General features: G+C 36.2%; 1 protein-coding gene across 3 annotated transcripts in view; it reads left to right on the top strand.

The window, feature by feature from the left end:
• The first annotated feature begins 663 nt into the window (after positions 1–663).
• The window catches only part of Osi24 (Protein), an 81657-nt gene continuing 59318 nt past the window's right edge, over positions 664–23002 (top strand). The window contains exons 1-2 of one of the 3 annotated variants that reach the window (XM_067763054.1): positions 664–916; positions 9214–9614. The gene's annotated coding sequence lies outside the window, so the exon portion shown is untranslated. Of the gene's footprint in view, positions 917–6495; positions 6685–9213; positions 9615–23002 lie in introns of those variants that run through there. The other 2 variants (XM_067763056.1, XM_067763055.1) reach the window with 2 other exon arrangements.

Raw genomic sequence — 23002 nt, 5'->3', positions numbered from 1 at the left:
TCCAGATCGGATCACAAATACGATTTTTGTGAATATCTCGATCCTTGCGCCACCTGCCAGCGATTTTTTTTCATAGGTCGCTTTCTATTCTTGTATGTATTATGTGTTCCAAATATGAGCCAAATCAGGCCACAAATACGATTTGTGTGAATATCTCAATCCTTGCGCCACCTAGCGGCGTTTTTTCTTTCTTATTATTGCATTGTCATCGGGTTCTGAACTATATTCCAAGTTTCAACCTTGTAGCTTATCGGGAAGTTACTTAAATTTCAATTACAAAATTCGTGCCAGCCAGCCAACCAGCCATCCAACCAACCAGCCTGTCAAGTCAAGCTAAATAAAACCGTTTAAAAAACGCGAAATTTGTGATAGAGACATGAGAGATTTAAATGAAGAGAGTATTCAAGCGAGCAGCTTAAATGAAAACTCTTTGTTACATTCTCTTTACTTGAACAGATTTGATTTGTGAATATACAAATAACATAGCAAGCCAAGCTTGACAAATTTGAAAAACAGCAAAAGAGCCAGCTCTTTGCGAGCTCTTAAATTTCTTTAACGGTAAGATGAGCGCAGTAATGATTGTAAGACAGGTTTTTAGCCAAGTCCGTTGTAGTGGCAAATAGCTTTGAGCATTCAGTTAATATATTCGGGTTAAACGCAACAGTCACGTATGCGGGAAAACTTAAGACAAGTGATCAAACGTGAAAAAAAAAACAAGAAGAAGTTATATTAAATTATATACGTACATACATATATATGTATAGTTTGATTTGCCTTGAACTTGGTTATATTAAGAATTTTTTTTTGCATTCTAAGTAAACAAGTTTTGTAAAAATAAAGTTACAATAAATTGTGCCAACAACAGCGAAACAGAAAATTCAGTGTAAACTAAGTCAAAAATAAAACTAGCAATGAAGTGAGTGTGTATTTGTGTGTGGCTGCTGCGCTAATTGCGTTGCCAAACGTTGAACTGTCGAAAGTAATCAGATCGATTTCGCTTTTACACAATAACAACAAAGATGCTGCTACCGATTTAATTGAATGATATGTGCAACATTTTAAAGCGCAATATTTAAAGGGCCCATTATTGATATTTAGCATAGACTTGACTTGACTGGAGAACTGTCACTTACAGTTCTGTTAAATGAACATTACATGTTACTGATTACTCAAAACTTAGCAACACTTAACTTGACTTAAGGCTCCATTACTGATACTTAGCATAGACTTGACTTGGCTTGCGAACTGTCACTTACAGTTCTGTTAAATGAACATTGCATGTTACTGATTACTCAAAACTTAACTTGACTTAGAAGTCTGTTGAATTTTGATTTTCTATGTAAGTTCTAAGTGACGTTTACATTTTGAGATGCCATTTGTTTGATACCATTTCATTTTAACATTTTGTCATACAAATTGACATTTATTTAAAAATAAATTTCAACGCTGATTATGATGCCAGATTTTATGCGCTAAGTGGAGTATAATCGTGGCTAAGTTGCAAAGTTTACGCCAAGTTAAGTCAAATCTATGCTAAGTATCAATAATGGGCCCTTAAGGCACTTTAAGGGTGTTGTAGCTAACCGCATTAAGTACTGTCAATTTAGCTTTCCTCGTAAGCAGATTACTTGCCACAAAAGCGATAAGTTCATACTCAGAATTATGAAATGAAACAATATCAATTGAGTTCATTTTAATGGATATAAATAAAGCTACCTACACAGAAAAAAAATTCGTATTGGGTAATTTTTGTCAATCTGAATTTAAATGGGATAATCACACATTGCACCAGTATCTTAATAGTTTTTAATTGTTATTTTTTGATTTAACTTAAAAACAAGTAAGGAAGGCCCAGTTCGGGTGTAACCGAAAATTACATACCTACTCAGCTGTCAAATTACAGTTTGCAAAACTGTTAAATTCCCTTTTTTTAAGTGGGCGGTGCCACGCCCGTTGTCCAAAATTTTATTAATTTTCTATTATGCGTCATAAGGTCAACCGACCTACCAAGTTTTATCGCTTTATCCGTCTTTGGTAATGAATTATCACACTTTTTCGGTTTTTCGAAATTGTCGATAACGAGAAAGTGGGCGTGGTTATAGCGCGATTTCGGTCATTTTAAATAGTGATCTGAGATGAGCGCCCAGGCACTTACGTACCAAATTTCATTGAGATACCTCAAAATTTACTCAAGTTATGGTGTTTACGGGCAGACGGACGGACGGACATGGCTAAATGAATTTATTTTTTCGCCAAGATCATTTTTATATATAGGAGTCTATATCTATCTCTATTAGTTTATGCCGTTACGGGGTACCGTTATGCGAACAAAATTAATATAATCTGTGAGCTCTGCTCAGCTGAGTATAATAACAATTGCAACTTAATTTTGTTATTAAATTGATAGAGAAATTTCGGGATCGGGACTATATCCGGATTTCATCTAGCTCATTTTGGTATTTTTTTCGCCAACTAAGAACTATTTAACGGGTTTGAGACTATTTCAAGATAACTTTTGTTCTAAGTATTTCATGAAAATTTTAGATTGTAGCACCGAATCCGCAACATTTCGGACTAATTTCAAAATTGTTTGTAGAACTTTTTTGGGAGCATTCGAGATTGGTTGTCGCTATTATTATTGAGTCATATTGGAATCATTTTCAGAATAATTTCATGGCTGATTCGTGATAATATTGGTATGATTTCATTACTATAGTGACTATTTCGGTTCCAGTTGCATATTTAATTCATTTTTTTGTTAACTGGTTACTCACCCGAAAATGCTTATGTTGATAACCTTTTATTTATGGTTAAATCGAATACGAAACAAAAGGCGACAAACAAATATTTCAATACAAAAAAAAATCATGCCGTAGTAACCTCGAGTTAATCCCCTAAAAATTACCGAATAGTTTCGAAAACTCAACTGATGACAAAAACAAACTTTCTTATCTACTCAAGTGATCTCAAATAACTACATTTTATCAATGATTTCGAAATAGCCCCGAAATGATCCGTTTGATTTTGAAATATCCCTGAAACGAATTCGAAAATAAAAATCCGAAATGATTTCACAGAACTGAACTGAAAGTACTCTGAAATGATTCTTAAGTGATCCCGAAATCAGCTTTCCAAAAAGTCCCGAAATGATCTTGAAATAGGCCTGAAGTGATTCCGAAACAGCATAGAAAACATTTCGGAAATGATCCAAAAACATTTTAGTTCCGAATTAATCCCGGACATAATCTAGAAATAATTGCGAAGTCTGTCCTAGTGTGTTACAGAAATAGTGCCGAAAAGAGTTTCTAAATGTTCCATACATTGTATGGTACTATTCTCGAAATAATTTCGTAAGAATTTCAAAATGGCTACGAAACGATTTCGAAATCCATCCCGCATCTACACGTAAATAGCCTCGAAACGATTTCGGATACAATCTGGGAAGGACCCACAAGTTATCTTAAAGTTATCTTCAAAAAATTCCAAGAAATTCTGGGAAGGTATTCCGCAACAGTTCCAAAATGATACAAAATTAAGAGGAACATCGTCCTACAGTCCCGAAATGCATACGTTTATCTCGAAAGCACGCGGTAAGTCTGCTCAGACTCCATTTAAAGCGGTAACATGCCGGTTAAAAAATCTGGTTTATTTTTCGGATATCCGTTCATCGGTTCATCTTACTCCTCTGCCTGCACCGGAAATATTGGCAACATGCACCGATCTACATCAATTGATATATTGTACAGGTCATTTTGGACATTAGAGAACCCCTCACCGATTTAGCCGGCAATTTTTGGTACCCTTCTCTCGTTCACCAATCACCGTTCGTCGGTTCCATCAGTGGGCTTGCACTGCCCATTTGGGAATGGACATTACATAGCCTATTTAAATAAATTTTCATTAAATTGGCTAAAATAGTGAAACTTAGAATTTATACGTCTTAATTCGTCTTAAGGGAACAAATCCACGATCGTACAAAAACGGCACTATACGATACAGATATAGTAAAGCTATGCAGAAGGATTATACCATCAAACTTTTCAGCCCAAGCGGTATTGCTATGCTAATGCTAAAGCATATTTGGTTGAGCCAGGAAACTATAAGGCGGAGGTATTTATCCTGTCTTCGGCCATCCTTGTCATTCCTAAAATATCTTCGCACTGAAACATAGCTTGTAGCGGGATTAACAACAAATGGTCTGCAAACTTCTGTGGAACCCGGAAAAAAAATCATTTAAGTTAAGTGCCATGAGTTCACATTCACACTCCTGTTATCGAAAAAAAACATTATCTGTTCCTCCATCATCTTCGCAGCTTGGAAACCACAGACTAAATTTACGACAACTTTACACACGATTATAAAATGACAAATTAGAAAACTATTAAATACCAATATCGTTGATATTACTAAACTGAGTACCAACCTCGATAAAACTTTAGATAGTAGACTCACCATCGCCACTACCAATAAAATATAGAGAGCCGCTAAAGTCTTAGAGTTATTTGCCAGCTTGATGGAAGAAATGTTGAAATGCTTCTGGCAAACTATTTGGCAATCGGTCTGCTGATCTTGAGCTACACAATGCCAAAATATTGGGCACTTCCATAGATACAAGTAGATGCTGAAGGAAGTCACAAGATTACAAAAATACCAGGGGTTATCTCCGAAAACTTTAAAACGAGATCGAGCAATACCTATCACTCCTGCCAGAAATACTCTGTATTAAAAAGTGCTCAATTGGCACTAAGAGCCTTGCACTTGATATATAAACTAATTTTAGGACGGTTTTCTGGCATAGAGATTGTTTCCTGCTTCTTTATTGGCATCAATGTTGCAGAACACTTTCGGTTATGTTATCGGGATCGCTTTGGAATAGCTGCAGGATTATTTCAGAATTATTTTCGTGATCATTTCGGCCCATGTATGGGTGGTTTCGCGATAGTTTTTGCAACCGTTTCGGGGCTGTTTTGGAATCATTACGGAATCAGTTATGAACTTATGTTGGATTATTTTTGAAACATTAAGAAAAATTGGCTGCTTCTTTCGGCATTATTTCGAAAACGTTTCGGCGGTATTTGTGCAACACTCCTTACCGTCTCTAATCGGAAGCATTATTTGTAAGTGCAATTTTTGCACAGGTATTCCATATACCTATTATTTTATTAGTTATCCGCTATTATTAGTTAAAATAGGCATTGGGTATTCCCACGGCATTGTGCAAGCCAATTTATGAGCGCCATTTTAATACGGGAACAAAACATTGCTTGATATATTAAATTAAAATATGACGGGAAATGTCAAGCAACAGTTACAAAATTCTCAATATTTCACTCGAGTAATCGATACCTCGATACTATATCCACGTACCTGATACCAAGGGAAGTAATCGTTAATATATAATCGAAAAATTCTCCGTACTTGAGCAAAATACTTGAGTAATGTATTCGCAGTTACTCTCACTGGAAGAACACTGCTTAGAGCAAAGGAGGAATTTTGTCCATTAGCGAAGCGAGAGAGAGTAACTCTGGCGAACTTCGATATGGATACTGTTACAGTCTGACATTTAACCTAGCCAGTCTAACCCGAGACGTCCATAATTATGGCCCTCATGTTGACATAAACCAATATTTTTAATCGTACAAGTTTTACAACCACAGTCTCATTTTAAAGACTTCTCTCGTTATAACTCTCTCTCTCGCTCTTTCTCTGTCGCATTTTCTTTCTCTCACAAAAGACACATTTCCTTCAGACCATGATGGAACCAGTAACAGGTGACCGCCGGAAATTAGCATATTCGAACTTTTTTAATATCAGTTGACACTTCAACTCGCGGCGCAGTACGAATTTGACATTTGTCCATCCATTTACAAAATCACACTACATGGAACTTTTATTTATGTTTGTAGGTATGTCACCGTGCTATCACCTTGTATGATTCCGCCATGCTTCAGACACTCCAATCATTGTGAATAATGACTAAGTGTGATATCTTATCTGTCAACTGCCTGACAGGATGTTCAGCATGGCTACTTTTTAGCGTTTTGACAGGGTGTTCAATATGGCGGTGCCTATCTTCAGCGGGTGATAGAAAGAGATACAGAATGAGACAGCGATAGGCAATTACAAATCAGGTGATCCAATCACTTTGGAATCTTGACGTCTATGCAGAAGATATCACACTTAGTTATCATTCACAATGACTCCAATAACGCAAGTTTTGTTTTAAGCTCTTTTTTCGCTATAATTCTCTCTGACTCTCGCTCTCATTACAATATCTGTAACTAAACGAAAGTTGTTGCAAACAAACTATTGATGCTACAGTCGAACAGACAAAAGCAGAGAGATATTTCTGTCAGCATATTAATATCAACTTTTTTCGCAGTGTAGTTCTCAAAGTTTGTGAAAGTCGTATGATAAACATAAAATTAATACTACCAAATTTATCAGTGAATTCACTAAATGACTGCAAAAAGTAATTCCAAATAAAAAAACAACAAATCGCTGTTAATCTATTTAACACAAACAAATACACCAAACTTTAAAAGCAAAATAAATATCGCAATAATGATTTCACGTTAAAGTGAAAGGAGTGAAATGCAAACAAAAACGAACTAACAACAGCAACGTCAACAGCGACCGGCACGCACTTAAACTCGTTCGATTTGATCAGTTGGAAAAAAACCTGTATCCTTTTTTTGTTTTATTTTTTTATTTTTAAATTTTCCTTTTTAATTTAGCTTAATGCCATTCAATCTCAATTATGTATGCATGTAGATGCCGCGTAGGTAGATTCGAATTATAAAAAATATTTAAGTTTTCTATTCCGAAAGAGAGAGTCTGAAATTTGATCCCTTTTTGTACCAACTCCAAATTTGCACACTGAGCAAAGTCTAGATGGAATTTATATTATCGTAGGTGCTGCTTGTACCAAGATTCATTTTCGGCCCGGCGTTCAATGTCCCCAGAAACCTGGGCATCCCAACAGATATCTGGCTTAAGAGGCCCCACCTTCCAGGAACTTAAGAAGTAATCTCCGTAAGCAATATGAAAAAATGCGGCATTTAAAAATTCAGCTATTTTAATAGAAGAAATACGAGAAGGCTCTTTGAAACATCCACAAATATTCTTCGGATTACTATGCCAACAACTTCCTGGTCCACCCCGTTCTCAATGGCAAACACCTTGAAGGCAATTTTTTGAGACACGCGTCACTCTTGCTCTCCTTCGATCTGGATACTGTAACAGGTTAGGATCTTACTTATCTGGAAACAACAACGACATACCAATGTATGTCCTGCCTGTAACGTGTCCCCAAATGACACCAAACATATCTTCAATTGCAATGTAGAAGAAATTCTCTTACACCACTATCTCTTTGGTCCAACCATGTTGAAACAGCTATTGTCCTTGGACAAATGTATGAGGCGAAGCACTGCTACAACAACAACAACCTTTAATGCTGCAGCTTCATTTGTGCCACATCTTCGTGTTGAAAAGTAGGAGTAGGGTCAGCCTGTATCCACAGAACACGCAGGCGTAGTATTGTTATTGTCGTTGTAGGAGCGACTAGAGTAGTTCCCAGCTTAGCTAATGTCACAGATTGTTCCGAATCTATAGAGATATTGGAACTGATGCCATCATTATTCGCTTCAGCTAACTTTTTATGGGGTAAAGTTTAACTGCCTGCTCTTAAGATCAGTTTTATGTATCGGGGTAGTCTGACTGTTGGTGGATATTCCACAAGGCTTTGTGATGAGCACATGGGAATTTTCTTAGCTTCCTTCCATATGCAGAAAGGGGTTTGATCTGATTTTTTTTAGGTTAATGTCTTAATAACTCGAACTTGAACGTTATGTGTCCTCTTTGTTATTTGCTTTCTTTTTCTCTTATCCTCGTCGTCGAGTTTATAATTTAATCTGTGTTTTCCTTTCCCAAACCTTCCATTTTGTAATTGTCTTCTTCTGGCTATTGGCTTTCACATTCATACTGGTCGTCGCTTTAGTTTCCATATGTTTTTCAACTTCGTCATCTATATTAATTTGGGCCGTGTTTGCCTCTCCCCACGCAGTGGAGGTCTCTCCTTCCCTCTTCTTCAAACTGCGATGTAGACTGAAATATTTTATAGGCCGGAGCGTCTTCGTCCATTTGCCTAACTTGACCTAACCACCGAAGCCTTTGGGTTTTTATTCGCTGCACTATCTTAATATAAAGCTCATGTGGCTGTACATTATACATCCTTCGATACTCGTCGTCGACATTACGGAGAGCACATCTTCCAGAGGACTTTTCGCTCGAACACTCTAAGAGCCATCTTATCTTCTCCCGACCCCTTCCATTCCATAAATCACTTAAGATGAGCGACTTGTATAGTCGTCGAGAGAGAACTTTCCTTTTTTATTGTCTGCTCAGTCAAAGAAGAATTTGTTGTCAAGAGTTCTTATCCGTTTGATTTCTTAGCTGACATTGTTTTCGATGTTAAAATGCTCACTCCGAGTGTATTTCTGCCTTGAAAAGCTTCTCAGTGAAAACTCATCTGCCTTGCAGATGCCGTTCGGAGTTGGCATTAAACATGTACGTCCTGTACCGCCAAAGCCGAGGCCAATTGTTATCTAAGTGTTTTTTATCGGTTTTTATCGAAGGATTATGGATGCGCCAACCATTTCTTATCGGTGTGTTGTCGCTGCTTTTTTGACGAGGTATACACGAGTTAGCGATTTGTTATCGAAAAGTTATCCACTTTTCATTGACACAATTTCGACAATTATCCAAAGTTGATCGATATGTTAACAAAAGATACTAATTTTTTCATCGAAAAATTATCGATTTGATATCGAAGTGTAACCAATTTGCTATCGGCACTATTGATTTTTTATCAGAAGGTTTGCCATTGAAAAGTTGTTGATTATCTATCGAAAATTTAGTGATATGTTATGAAAAGGTTACGATGTTTTCTAGACAAGTTATCGATTTATTATCGGAGTGTGGCCAATTTTTCATCAATGGTTTGTTATCGAAAGGTTTTCGATTTTTCATAAAAAAGTAATCAATTTGTTATCGAAAAGAAATTTTTTCTTAAATTAAACAAATTTGCTTTAATTTGCTCCATATATATACTTACATACATACACAAAATGTATTTGCGACTTATGTCCATATATTTTGTGTATCTATGTACATATATAAAAATCTTTAAATGCATGTAATTTATTGCAGAAATGTTTTGGTTAAATATTGATGAACTAAAAATATAAATGTACCAAATTACATATGTATGTATGTATGTTCGCATATTAACATGCACATACTAGATATGTACATACAACATACAATAATGCTATGTAAAAATGCATATACAACTCTGCAAAAGTGATATAGAAATCCAAATTCTCCAAAGTGATATTGAAATAAATTTCCTCGTAAAGTGAAACTTATTCGTATTTGTATAAGGAATTCTCTACCTCTCCTCTCCTTTTCATCTTCTTCAAACAACAACAACGTGAATTTTTATGGTACATATGTATGTATGTATGCCTTCACTGCAGCGTTAGGCAACTGAACCTATACAGAGAAACAAGGAATTTGGAAGGAGAAAGTGAAACAATTTAGCGGAAGTGGTAAGTGTTTTTAAAAATTTAAAGTTTAATGCTGATTTTCTTTAAAGTTTTACAATTTGACATCAATTCACCTAAGTCCCCTGTATGTATGTATGTGGGTGTATATGTGTAGCTGGAGTATTACATGACCATCGATAAGTTGGTTCATAAACTATGAATCTTCTCTAGTCCTGCTGACTCTCTGCAAAACACAAGCGTAATTTTATTACTGTATATCTAATGGTCTTCAATTTTTTAGTTCCTTTGACACACAAAATTCGATTAACATATAGCTCCCTACTTGATGTGCAACTACAATTTCCAATGATTCCCCTACCTTTGTTACATTTTGAATTTATTTTCAAGATCGCGTTCCAACTATTCTCCAACCTTAGACAAAATTATTAATTTTAAGGAAACAACATTAACAATTAAGTAAATGCAAATTTAAATATATTTATATCGTTGGGCCCTTATGCTGCTACAATCACGAAACTATTGTAGGCTGTCTTGCTTTGATTTCGAATTCAAAACTCATTGCGTGTATTTTCTATTATGAATATATGAGTATTACAGCTTTTTAAAATTTTGCACTTTTTTTTGCATAACGTTCCAATTTTGGATTTTTTTTGTAGTGTTACTCAAAATAAAGTCTAAGTACTCTCCTAAAAAATGTACATATACATAGGTCATTTTGTGGGGCAATGCCAATTTTTTGACGCTATTTTCATTCGAAACGCTTCGGACGCAAAGCCCAAAAAAAAAAAGAAAACAAATTGATCATAAGGTCGCCAGAGCCTAGTCAGCAAAATTTGTCCATGATACATACTTGTAAATACATTCATAGTTGTAAAGGCGTTGCATTCACCATTTTCACATAACACTTTCCCATTTAATCAAATACTAATAAAATTGTCTACTTTACTTACTAATAGGCATTAGAGATATACGCCACCGATAAACGCCGCCGCCAAAAATTTCCGCGCGACGGCGGCGTCCGGCGCGTTACTATATTTTCTGCTCGTTTAAGACTGCTTAGGCCATTTATTGTTCATGTCTAAAATTAGTCGGATATGGTCGAAAGTGGTATCAACGGATGCGCATCTTTCTAAAGGCTCCATTACTGATACTTAGCATAGACTTGACTTGACTTGGCGTAAACTTAGCAACTTCGCCACGATTATACCCCACTTAGCGCATACAACCTGGCATCATTATCAATAAATGTCAATTTGTATGACAAAATGTCAAAATGAAATGGAAACGAACAAATGGCATCTCAAAATATAAACGTCACTTAGAACTTACATAGAAAATCAAAATTCAACAGACTTCTATGTTAAGTTAAGTGTTGCTAAGTTTTGAGTAATCAGTAACATGCAATGTTCATTTAACAGAACTGTAAGTGACAGTTCTCAAGCCAAGTCAAGTCTATGCTAAGTATCAGTAATGGGGCCTTAACTGTTCATAAGTTATTAAAAAAAAACAGGCGCTTTCGATGTCAGCTTAACACGGACTTTTGCATCACCCAATTCGCCAAGTTGTTAAAACAAAACACTAAAAGAACAGTTTTATAATAAATTTATATGTTCACTTTGCTTATTTTTTTCTTTTTTCAAAAAATTAATAATGAACAATGAATTCAAATAAAATGACCCAAGGCGAGCGTGTTTTCAAATTGTCCTCAAGTTGTTAAAAAAAAGCAAATTACCCAAAAATGGTGCCGATTTAAAAAAAAATTTACATTGCGATTGGCTGAAGGAATAAAAGAAATCAGATATGCAAAATTCTATAGTAGGGGCATAAACACTCCTTTGTAATGATTCTTACCTCATACTTGAGTTGAGGATATATGTACGTATGTACGCCTGTTGTTTATTTGCGAAACTATACAATAGCGTAATGAAATGTTACTTTTGATTTTCACACTTCATCCTTCAACACCCACCAAGTCTCCCGGTTTGACATTGCCTAAAGTTGGCGGCCTTATCTAAAACTAGTCCTTTGGAGTGAATCACATTGCTTATAACCTACCAACCAAGTTTAAGTATAACCTACGCGTTACGGCTCCTTTTACAAATGTGAATACGTAGGCACATATATTTACCAGGTGAGGCTTTGTCCTTCACTCAAAGTGGTGAAGCAAAAGCTTTCCCAAAACAGTCGAACTAATGTCCGTGTGTGCTACTACCCTAATATAGTGGGCGGTGGAACTAGTCTGAAAACTGATGCTACGCGGTCATCCATTCTAAAATATCGTTTTCATTTAATGAAGACTATTGAAATCAATGTTGTGAACACAAACGTCTGCAAACTTTGGTCAACATTTCAAAATTGTATCCAATGCCCTTTTAAAATTTTAATTATGTAGATGCGCCGAGGAGATTATGCGATTTTCACCCATGAGTTACGCAATGACATCCATTTGGACTGGTTATGATGTCGAGGGCGGCAGCCTTGGCCGAATAGTCACTCCCTAACGTTTCAAGGTGTTTCTCAGGTGTAGCTCGGCATAGCGCCACAAAAACATCAGTTAGAAAGTCTTCGGAACTACACCTAGAGCTTCGAGGAAAGTGACGTCGACGAAGGTACATATGAGTTCGAAGTCGCAGTACTATAGCTTCTGTGCTGGCATATGGTGTGAGAGTTAGGAGGCGTGGTAGCGACTGGTGGTCGGGATTGTTACTGTTCGCACATCGGGAATTGTAGCTCGAAAAAACTGGATGCGCCCTGTGCCACGAGAGTCATGAGTATTAATAGACCATTAATAGCAACCGTAAGTCGCCTTTGTGCGTGACCGTCAAGGCGTCACAAATGATTTAAAGAAATTGTGTTCGCGACGATTATTAGGAGTCAACCCCAGGTGAAACTACGCTTTGCACGAGATATAAAAAGTGTGACCATTTTATGTATCCCTATTTCTTTTCAGCAGACGCAGCAGTACTAATTCCAAAGACCGGGGTTAGGTTCGAAGCCTCCCTGGAGTAAGTGAACGAGGGACAATCCCTCCACAAAGAGCTACTCCTGAAAATTTTTGGACGATCTGCGAGGTTTTGATCCAAAAATCCCGTATCTTTCCGAAATGGCCAAAACGTTGATTTCCTTAAATGCATACAAATAAAACCTTTCCTAAATATTATTTTTTTAAATAGAAAAATTAAGCTTTTTAAAGTAAGAACACCGGCCTACGCCGGCGCGCCGCCCACGCCGCCGCCGCCGATAAAGTAATCGGCGTAAACCTCTAATAGGCATTTCATGAAATACACGGAAGTTGCATTGTCTCGTTTGGTGGTTAGGCGGTTTGATTGTTTGCAGTGCATCATCATCATATCACATTTGAGCATGTGTCCATCCTTACAACATAAAAATGAATATCGCATCTGACATACTTCTATTTTCATTTGCTTTGCTTGCAAATCGTAAAATCCATAACAAGGCTGAAACTGTGTAATATCTAATAGCTGTTTTAGCAATAATAGTAAAAATACTGTTTTATTACATTTATTATAGTCAAAGCGAAAATTGGTAATTAAGTGAAATGTTTAATTTGTTTCCTGTTAATCGCCAAAGGCATTCGAAACAATGAAAATGTGGACAATGTTTTTAATATGCAAGTAAGCGGCGAACTTGGGTCTGGTTATGGGGAAAATATTTATAAGCAACTGGGCCTAGGCAGGGCATTTCTCCCGTATTTAATGTGACAAACTGTCTTGAAGAACTCATCAGTGAGTGAAATAACTATTCGCGCTCAATTCAGACCATGGCGAAACCATACAAGGTGGCAGCAGGACGACATTATTATTTCTAGGCCTCGATGCACTGTGAGCTTTTTTCAGATCTATTGTGCTTGACCTTTCAGCATATTACTGCATGCGAAGGCTTTTAATGTATTAAAGTTCCTCTTCAGGCTTTTTACTCCTCGGATTAAGAATACCGCTACCTAGTTTGGAGAGTCTCTGCCTTGCCATAGCGATGCATTTGCAGAGAATGTTAAAAGGCCTTTCATCCACAAAGTCACAAAAGCGACAGGTTTGTGTTTCGGATGGAGTTAACTTATCGAGGTGATATCATAAACTACCGTGCCCCGTACATTACCCAGTAAGAGTTCGTAGGTCCTCTCTGCTTAGTCTAATAAGTTTGGCTGGTACTCTGCCGTTAATAGGAGTATACAAAAATTTGGCCTGTATTTTTGCCCTGAGCACTCAATTCGTTGTTGTCTGAACTGTTTTGTTTCCCAGATAATTTAGGACTCCCTTGCATTTATCCACTAGTTTAGAAATAATTTTGTAAGGCTAGAAGGCATGCAAGGCTGCCTGACTGTCTGACCTAATGAGGAAACTCTTCGAAGATAAGCCTACTTGTAGATATGATGTACTTCTTCTGCATGGATTTCTGCCTGAAAAATAGTGGGGTAGCATCTTATAGGTATCGATTTTTTAAAGTTGGGCCCACGAATGCCGCCAGCTTCCGCTTTTACATTTCCATCAAATTTGGATCTATTCATGAACCAGACCTATGAGTAAGTGTCAATAGAGGGAATCTTTCCCATAGAGTCTGGTGCAGGCTAAGGAAGCTCTTCTTGCTTTGTCCTAGATGATCATTCCACGTGAGGCTACTGTCCAATGTAACCCTAGGTATTTTGCTTTCATTAAAAAATTTGATTTTGGTCATACCCTTGTGTGTCAAATCCATTGGATTTCAGTCCACAGAAGAGGAGTGAGTACACCCACTTGAGAGATTATGTGCAGGTCTTAAAAACTTAGACTAACAAAGTTACTTATATCATTAAACAGAGATGACTGTAGACTCATGACGGGTAACCTGACGGGATACTTCCTTCTAGTGTCTCATGCCTTTAAATAAGGCCTGGTCAGTGATAGTTTTCTAGGTCCTCATGGACTGGCCAGTTCAACCTTACCTAACCCAGCACGGACAGCACCCAACGAATGATCAACGGGTATACATATGTACATATATCCTTGCAATCAAATCTTATTTGATAGCTGTTTCGTGTTACCGAAAGCACCTGAGATGTCAGTTAAAGTACAGAGAGCTATATTTTTAGGCTTCAAATCCTTTTAAATTTTTTCCGTGAGACTATAAGTAGCCATTTCCGTGGGTTTTCCTGACGTAGTTTGTTTAGGTTGACCTCATTAATGTGCTGATCCAAGATTTTATTCATACTCTTTAGAATAAAGGAACACAAGCTAATTGGTCGATGGGATGAGGGGTGCTCGGGTTCCCCCTGGCAGGCGAAAAATGTTTCGATGAACAAATTTCAAAATCGTATTGTGTCGGAAGTTGAAGCATCAAAACATATTTAAAAAGTACCAGTCAGCTGAACCTGTATGGTTCTGCCATGGTTTGCAAATATTATTGCTCTCTTTCATTGGCAGTATATTTAATTTAAATTTTTTTTTACCACGAGATCGTACGTCGGCAGTGGGGTAATTACAGTATAAAACCAATATATTCCACATTCAAAGGCTAAATAATTCTCACCGCAGTTAAGTCTGAACATCGGAACAAGCCGAAATCACAGCGCTCCAAGTGGTTAAGCTTCAAGTAAGGCCAATCAGTGATAGAAGATGCGAGAAGTGCAAGTTAGAGGAAGAAACGATCGAGCACGGTTTTTGCCGGTGTCCTGCGCTGACCAGGCTAAGGCTACAGCAATAAGGAGTTATATAGCTATCAGATATTGAAGCAGCAAGTGCTATAGGTCCTAGAAAGCTTCTAGTATTTGCAAAGGAGGACGGAATTTAATGGCGGTTTTCAGTTTAGTCATTAAACAAACTTCTTATCATATTATTGACTCATTCAGTCTATGTGAGGTCTCCACAGACCGGCTGGTTCAACCTAACCTAGCCTATTAAAAATTTATCGATTTCTTATCGGAGTGTGTTCATCGAACTGTTATAGATGGCTCATTCTATAGTTATGAAACCTCTGTAATTTCTCAATAATACTAAGAAGGCAATTTCTCGCCTATAAAAAACGAAAACTCGAGGATAGAAATTCGCTATCGATAATAAGCGATTCAAGAACAATAACAATAATAACAAGAAGTCCACGGAGATCTACTCAAAAGGTTCGAAATTATATTTTCCTGGTATAGTTCCCCTCTGTTGTGGTTTAACTTCAACCCCTGAGTAAGGTCTACATAGTTGACTTAAAAACATTAGATTTCTAGATGTATATGTTTTTAAATCGAACTTAAATTGTACTTGATATTCATGTCTTTTTGTACCGAAAATAGCGTACTTATTAATGCTTCAGACGAATCCAAGCCTACCTGTGTTTGCCTGACAGCTTATTTCATTTTATGTAACTTAATTTCGTTAATCAAATATTCGTTGGAATTTTGGTTCATTACAAAGAAACTGCGTTGAAAAGGTGTAAAACGAAACAAAAAATGTGAAAAAATTCAGAGAAAATGTCACAGTGAATAGGTTATTTTAAAAACCAAACAAAAGCCAAATTTGAGGAAAACTAAATAAAAACAAATAAGGAAGGTTAAGTTCGGGTGTAACCGAACATTACATACTGAGTTGAGAGCTATGGTGGCAACATAAGGGAAAATAACCATGTAGGAAAATGAACCGAGGGTAACCCTGGAATGTGTTTGTATGACATGTGTCAAATGAAAGGCATTAAAGAGTATTTTATGAGGGAGTGGGACATAGTTCTATAGGTGGACGCCATTAGGGATATTGCCATAAAAGTGGACCAGGGTTGACTCTAGAATGCGTGTGTACAATATGGGTATCAAATGAAAGGTGCTAATGAGTATTTTAAAAGGGCGTGGGCCTTAGTTCTATAGGTGGACGCCTTTTCGAGATATCGCCATAAAGGTGGACCAGGGGTGACTCTAAAATTTGTTTGTACGATATGGGTTTCAAATGAAAGGTGTTAATGAGTATTTTAAAAGAGCGTGGGCCTTAGTTCTATAGGTGGACGCCTTTTCGAGATATCGCCATAAAGGTGGACCAGGGGTGACTCTAAAATTTGTTTGTACGATATGGGTATCAAATGAAAGGTGTTAATGAGTATTTTAAAAGGGAGTGGGCCTTAGTTCCATAGGTGGATGCCTTTTCGAGATATCGCCATAAACGTGGGCCAGGGGTGACTCTAGAATTTTTTTGTACGATATGGATATCAAATGAAATGATTTAATGAGTATTTTAAAAAGGAGTGGGCCTTAGTTCTATATGTGGACGCCTTTTCGAGATATCGCCATAAACGTGGACCAGGGGTAACTCTAGAATGTGTTTGTACGATATGGGTATCAAGTTAAAGGTATTAATGAGGGTTTTAAAAGGGAGTGGCCCTTAGTTGTATATGTGAAGGCGTTTCCGAGATATCGACCAAAATGTGGTCCAGGGTGATCCAGAACTTCATCTGTCGTGTACCGCTAATTTATTTATATATGTAATACCACGAACAGTATTCCTTCCAAGATTCCGAGGGCTTTTGATTTCGCCCTGCAAAACTTTTTCATTTTCTTCTATTTAATATGGTAGGTGTCACACCCATTTTACCAAGTTTTTTTCTAAAGTTATATTTTGCGTCAATAGACCAATACAATTACCATGTTTCATCCCTTTTTTCGTATTTGGTATATAATTATGGCATTTTTTTTATTTTTCGTAATTTTCGATATCGAAAAAGTGGGCGTGGTCATAGTCGGATTTCGGAAATTTTTTACACCAATACAAAGTGAGTTCAGATAAGTACGTGAACTGAGTTTAGTAAAGATATATCGATTTTTGCTCAAGTTATCGTGTTAAAGGCCGAGCGAAGGACAGACGGTCGACTGTGTATAAAAACTGGGCGCGGCTTCCACCGATTTCGCCATTTTTCACAGAAAACAGTTATCGTCCTAGAATCTAAGCCTCTACCAAATTTAACAAGGATTGGTAAATTTTTGTTCGACTTATGGCATTGAAAGTATCCTAGACAAATTAAATGAAAAAGGGCGGAGCCACGCCCATTTTAAATTTTCTTTTATTTTTGAATTTTGTTGCACCATATCATTACTGGAGTTGAATGTTGGCATAATTTACTTATATACTGTAAAGATATTATTATTAAAGATTGAATTAAAAAATTTTTTTTTTAAAAAGTGGGCGTGGTCGTTCTCCGATTTTGCTAATTTTTAGTAAGCAGACATACAGTAATAAGAGTAACGTTCCTGCCAAATTTCATCATATCTTCAACGACTGCCAAATAACAGCTTGCAAAACTTCTAAATTACCTTCTTTTAAAAGTGGGCGGTGCCACGCCCATCGTCCAAGATTTTACCATTTTTCTATTCGGCGTCATAAGTTCAACTAACTTACCAAGTTTCATCGCTTAGACCGTATTTGGTAATGAATTATCGCACTTTTTCGATTTTTCGAAATTTTCGATATCGAAAAAGTGGGCATGGTTATTGTCCGATATCGTTCATTTTAAATAGCGATCTGAGATGAGCGCCCAGGAACCTACATACCACATTTCATCAAGATACCTCAAAATTTACTCAAGTTATCGTGTTAACGGGCAGACGGACGGACGGACGGACATGGCTCAATCGAATTTTTTTTCGATACTGATGATTTTGATATATGGAAGTCTATATCTATCTCGATTCCTTTATACCTGTACAACCAACCGTTATCCAATCAAAGTTAATATACTCTGTGAGCTCTGCTCAACTGAGTATAAAAAGTCTGTTAACGAAGATATCATGAAAACTCAGTCACGGTATTAAAAATATGTGTGAATGCAGGTATGCCATCAACACTAAATCCACCTACAATGTGCACAGAAAAAGTTTATACATTGGTAAACAACTTTTAATAATTCAAACTTTGAGGTGCATACAAACGCATTAACTTTTGTACATATAAAAATTTCGCTGCCGTGCTTCAGTTGAGAGCGCAGCTTAGACAAAAGTTTCGGGCTTAAATATGTACTCAGCTCTTAGTTATGAATTGTTACTGAGCAGGTGGACGAAGGCGTGTGCAGGCATTAAAATTGTTTTATCATATTTTTTTCCCCTATTCGTATTTTGAATGAATCTGTTTAGGTTGAGGTAGTTGACCGTTGGTTAATTAGTATTTGTTTGAGTGATTCAGCGAAAAAAGAAATTTAAACGTGGTACATATTTGTAAAGTTTGCGAAAGTTCGCTTAATATATGCAGAATCACATTTGATATGTAAATAAAAGTAATTTTTTAAAGTTTAACCCTAATATTTTCGTATTTATAAAAAAAAATGATACTCTTATGTATAAAAGCTTCCAATTCTTATATCGCTTTATAAAGTAGAACTGAAAGTTTTGTTTTTGTACATAATTTTTTTTTGTTGATATGCCCGCACCTATTTTAGGGCATCATTCTGTATTACGAATCGCCTCTTAATAACTTTGCCTAGCAATGGTATTCTCTGCCACTTTCATCATCTGACAATTGCTGAGGCCTTCCTCGTTGACATGACGTAAGAAACAAACGAAAGTGATAGAAAATACCATTGCTACGAAGATGTTAAGAGACGATTCGTTCGTCTGAGCTATCGTTCGCAATAGAGAATGCGACCCTTAAATTAATTTCCATTTTCATATTCATCACACAAATCAATCGAAAGATTCGAAACCTTGCATGATATTTTATATCATTCCGACACGTGTGACATCTAGCGGAGTTTTTTTGTTTCTTTTCTTGCATTGTCTTGCACCTCAGCACTATGTGCGGGGTTTTATCGGCACAACAACAACAACATGTGCGTGGTTGCAATTATATAGCTTAATGGGAAATATCTTAAAACATGATCCCGAAACTCCCTCGTAAGACACGAACCTTCTAAATATCTCGCTCCGGGTGCGACTTTCAGAATTTTACCCTTGTTTAAGGCATTTTCTTAGTGTAGTTAGCCACATTTCAAATATTAAGTTTGTAGCCAATAGAAAGATTCTCAGCAATTGATTGATGATGATTCCATCCGATCCGTACGGTTTTCCTGAAAGCTTAGATGCTTGCGACACCTAGTGAACCTTTTTGTGTTACACGTGTTAAACTATATTAGAACTTTGAACCTCGTTTTTTATTTCAGCTCTGTAGTTCACTGAAAAATTACTTAGAAAACAAGTATCCTATCAATTGTTTAATTATATCGACCAGTGTGCGACTTAGCGGAAATTTTCTCGCCTTTTGCTGAATTGTCTTTATGTTCTCATCTAAGTGTAAGATTTCAAGGTTCTGGCGCAATGAGAAGTAACTAAAAAATCAATCGTAAAACTCAACGCGCTCGACATGTATTTTGTAAATATTTCTGATTGTATCTCAAAATTTCTAAATTTCGACAATGTTTTTTTTTTAAATAGCATGCTTCCTGCGCCACAAAACTAAAAGTTTTTCATCTTCATCCTCGTTTTCATCTTTATTTTTATGTTCAACTTTACCTATATCTTTATCTTTATCTTTATATTTATCTTTATCTTTATCTTCATCTTCATCTTCATCTCCATCTTCATCTCCATCTCCAATTTCTTCTTCATCTTAAATCCCGTCACCCTCTTCTCAACCCCATTTGCCTCTCCACGACTTTGTTAAGGACATTCGAAGGAAAAACGATCTTATCAGTACGTTAGCCTAAAATTTATTGCAGTCCTTTTACATCTTTTTTCGGACCATTTTTATATATTAGATATGGTATGTACTTTCGCTGCTTTGCGTACAAACTGCAAAAACTGAATACAAAAACTTTAACAATCAAAACTTGTTGCCCGCAAACTTGAATTTTAATGAGTTCATACAAAATGCAAGTTTGTGGTTCGTTTTGTAAGAAATAAGCACATATTGCACATACGTACATATAAATGTATGTCTGTATGTGCGTATGCATTCCCATTTGTAAACTTGCAACGTCAACTCAATCATAAATGCAACAAATGAAAGTTATCAACTGGAAATGGCGAGAAAAGTGACACACTCATCCTTTTTTCTACTCGTTGCAGTAGTAGTAAATATAAATAAACATGTGTATATAATTTTGTTTATATTATCTTTTATTATTATGTTAACAAACTTGTGATGCATGCACTTTGCAAAACATAAAAAAAATGATGCCGGTAACGGAAGGGGAATTAAAAATTATAAGATTTACATATATATATATATGTTTGTTATAAATAAAACACAAAATAAATTATTATTATTTATTGAAAAAGTGAAACTGCCTACACGTACATGTATGTATGTTCAATTTCATGCATGCAAATATGGCAACATACATACATTAGATTGTAACAATGTTGGTACAAAATATTGTTTTTATAGTTTTTTTTGCTGAAATTTTATTTGAGTGCTTTATCATAGCAAATTCGAATAATAAATAAATATAAAAAAAAATATTTGTTAACATACAAAATAATATGTTGGCTTTTGATTTTGTTAAAGAAAATTGCATCATGCCCACCTCTGGATTGGGTCGGTCATCATACGGTAATGAATAAAAAACACAAATAAATTTCCTTTGCCTTCTCGAGAAGGAGTTTGATTAATTTCAGCACAAAGCGCTAAGTTTAAGTCCCACTTTGGGTTTAGTGTTAATTCACTGACATTAAGCAATCTTTTTTGGAGAGTTTTATTGATGCCGATGGTCTTTATGGATTCGGTAGGTTCCTGAAAATGGCACCATTAAAGCACTACGACCACCTCGGGAAGGGCTGATATGATTACGTTGAGTCTAGGTAAGCGAAGTCCTTCCTTCTAGCGGCTTTTTTTTTTTGACAGGCATTTCAGTCACTTGACCTTGGAAGTTATTTAAAAATTGTAGCCTTTTTGTATAAGTTACATTAAAATCAAACCAAAGGTTCTAAATATTGTGAGATTTTTTTCTTGTATCGACGCGTACGCAGCCTAGCGAAAATTGTTTCTGATTTGTTTGCATTATCATGGGTCTGAACTAAGTCTTAAGTTTCTAGTTCAAAGAGAGGTTATTTAAAAATCGATCGTAATATTGCACATACTATGAATGAGTTTTCTAAACATCTCCATCCCCGACCTATCAAGATTTACCATCATAAATTTCTCACTTACTTACGTAGTCGACGCCTAACCGTTTAAAAGATTATGGTCATTGAACAAAGTTGCTCCATTGCTGGGTTAGTTGGCGCCAATTGATCCAATCAAGGGAGCTTAAATCGTTTTCCACCTGATCCGCTCTCTTCTTCTGCTTGCACAGGCGGATTCCGATAAAACTAGTTTCCTAGTTTCAGCGTAGCCGCTGTGTTTTTATTCGCTGGACTATGTTGATGTCTGCGTAAAGCTCGTACAGCTTATCATTAAATATTCTGCGGTATCCGCATTCAATACCAAATTATAATACCAAAAATTCCATAAAGGCATTCAGGTTTATTGTCACTCACTAAAGTGAAGGAATGCTCTTATATAATAGGAATTTTGGTGCATTTGAGAAAAAATTACTCGTTGCGTTATACATAATTTGCCCCTAAACCTTTTCCGGTACTCGCCGTCGCAAACGAGTAGAGGTCCGTAAATTTTCCAAAGAACTTTTCTCCCGAACACTCCGAGAGCTGCTTGGTCCATGCTTCTGCACCACAAAGTAGAACGGGTACGATAAATAACTTGTAAAGCATGATAATCGTTCGCTGGGAGAGGACCTTACTTTTCAATTTCCTACTTAGTTCAAAGTAGCATTTATTGCCAAGAACGATTCTTCGCTGGATTTTAGAGCTGATATTGTTATTTGTGGTTATTTCTGGTTCACAAATAAACGAAGTCTTTTAATATATCGAAATTATGGCTGCCAATAGTGCCAACGCTGAAGCATAATCCCAGTATTTAAATATTACATGGTATTTTTCATCTGGTGGATGTAATGGTAGTAGAACTCCGAAAAGTTCCAGGAGTATTGCTTATTTATTTTGATTTTATTATAATGTAGGCATTCTTATATTTCTTGGGTCAAGTCCAAACACGATTTCATAATTTTTTAATTCAGGACAGTCCTTTTTCGACCTAATTTAATGTACACGGGAATAGTACTTATGTATGTACAAATTTATAGATAATAAAATTAATTGTTACTAAGGCTGAAATAACAATTAAATCCATTTTATTATTACCGATAATTTCTATGATTGTGTTTTTTGTGTGATTAAAAAAATCGTGAATACTAACTACTCATGAAGTTCGAAGAAAGAATGTTGTACATAAATATAAATCGAAAACAAACCATTTTTATAAGCTTTTATTTAGTTCCACTTGGCTGTTGTTTGTAACCAAATCTTGCAAGTTAAATTTGATACACTTCCCGGTGTCCGATTAAACTGAAATTTTGCACACATGTATAAATCCGACGACAATGCAATATTACTTTGCGAGATTTCGATAAATTAATCGATA

Source organism: Eurosta solidaginis, chromosome 1 (genome assembly GCF_040869045.1).
Source record: "Eurosta solidaginis isolate ZX-2024a chromosome 1, ASM4086904v1, whole genome shotgun sequence".
NCBI classification, from domain to species: Eukaryota; Metazoa; Arthropoda; class Insecta; order Diptera; family Tephritidae; genus Eurosta; species Eurosta solidaginis.
Note: the sequence above shows the minus strand (reverse complement) of the source record. Positions and strands in the feature narration are given on the sequence as shown.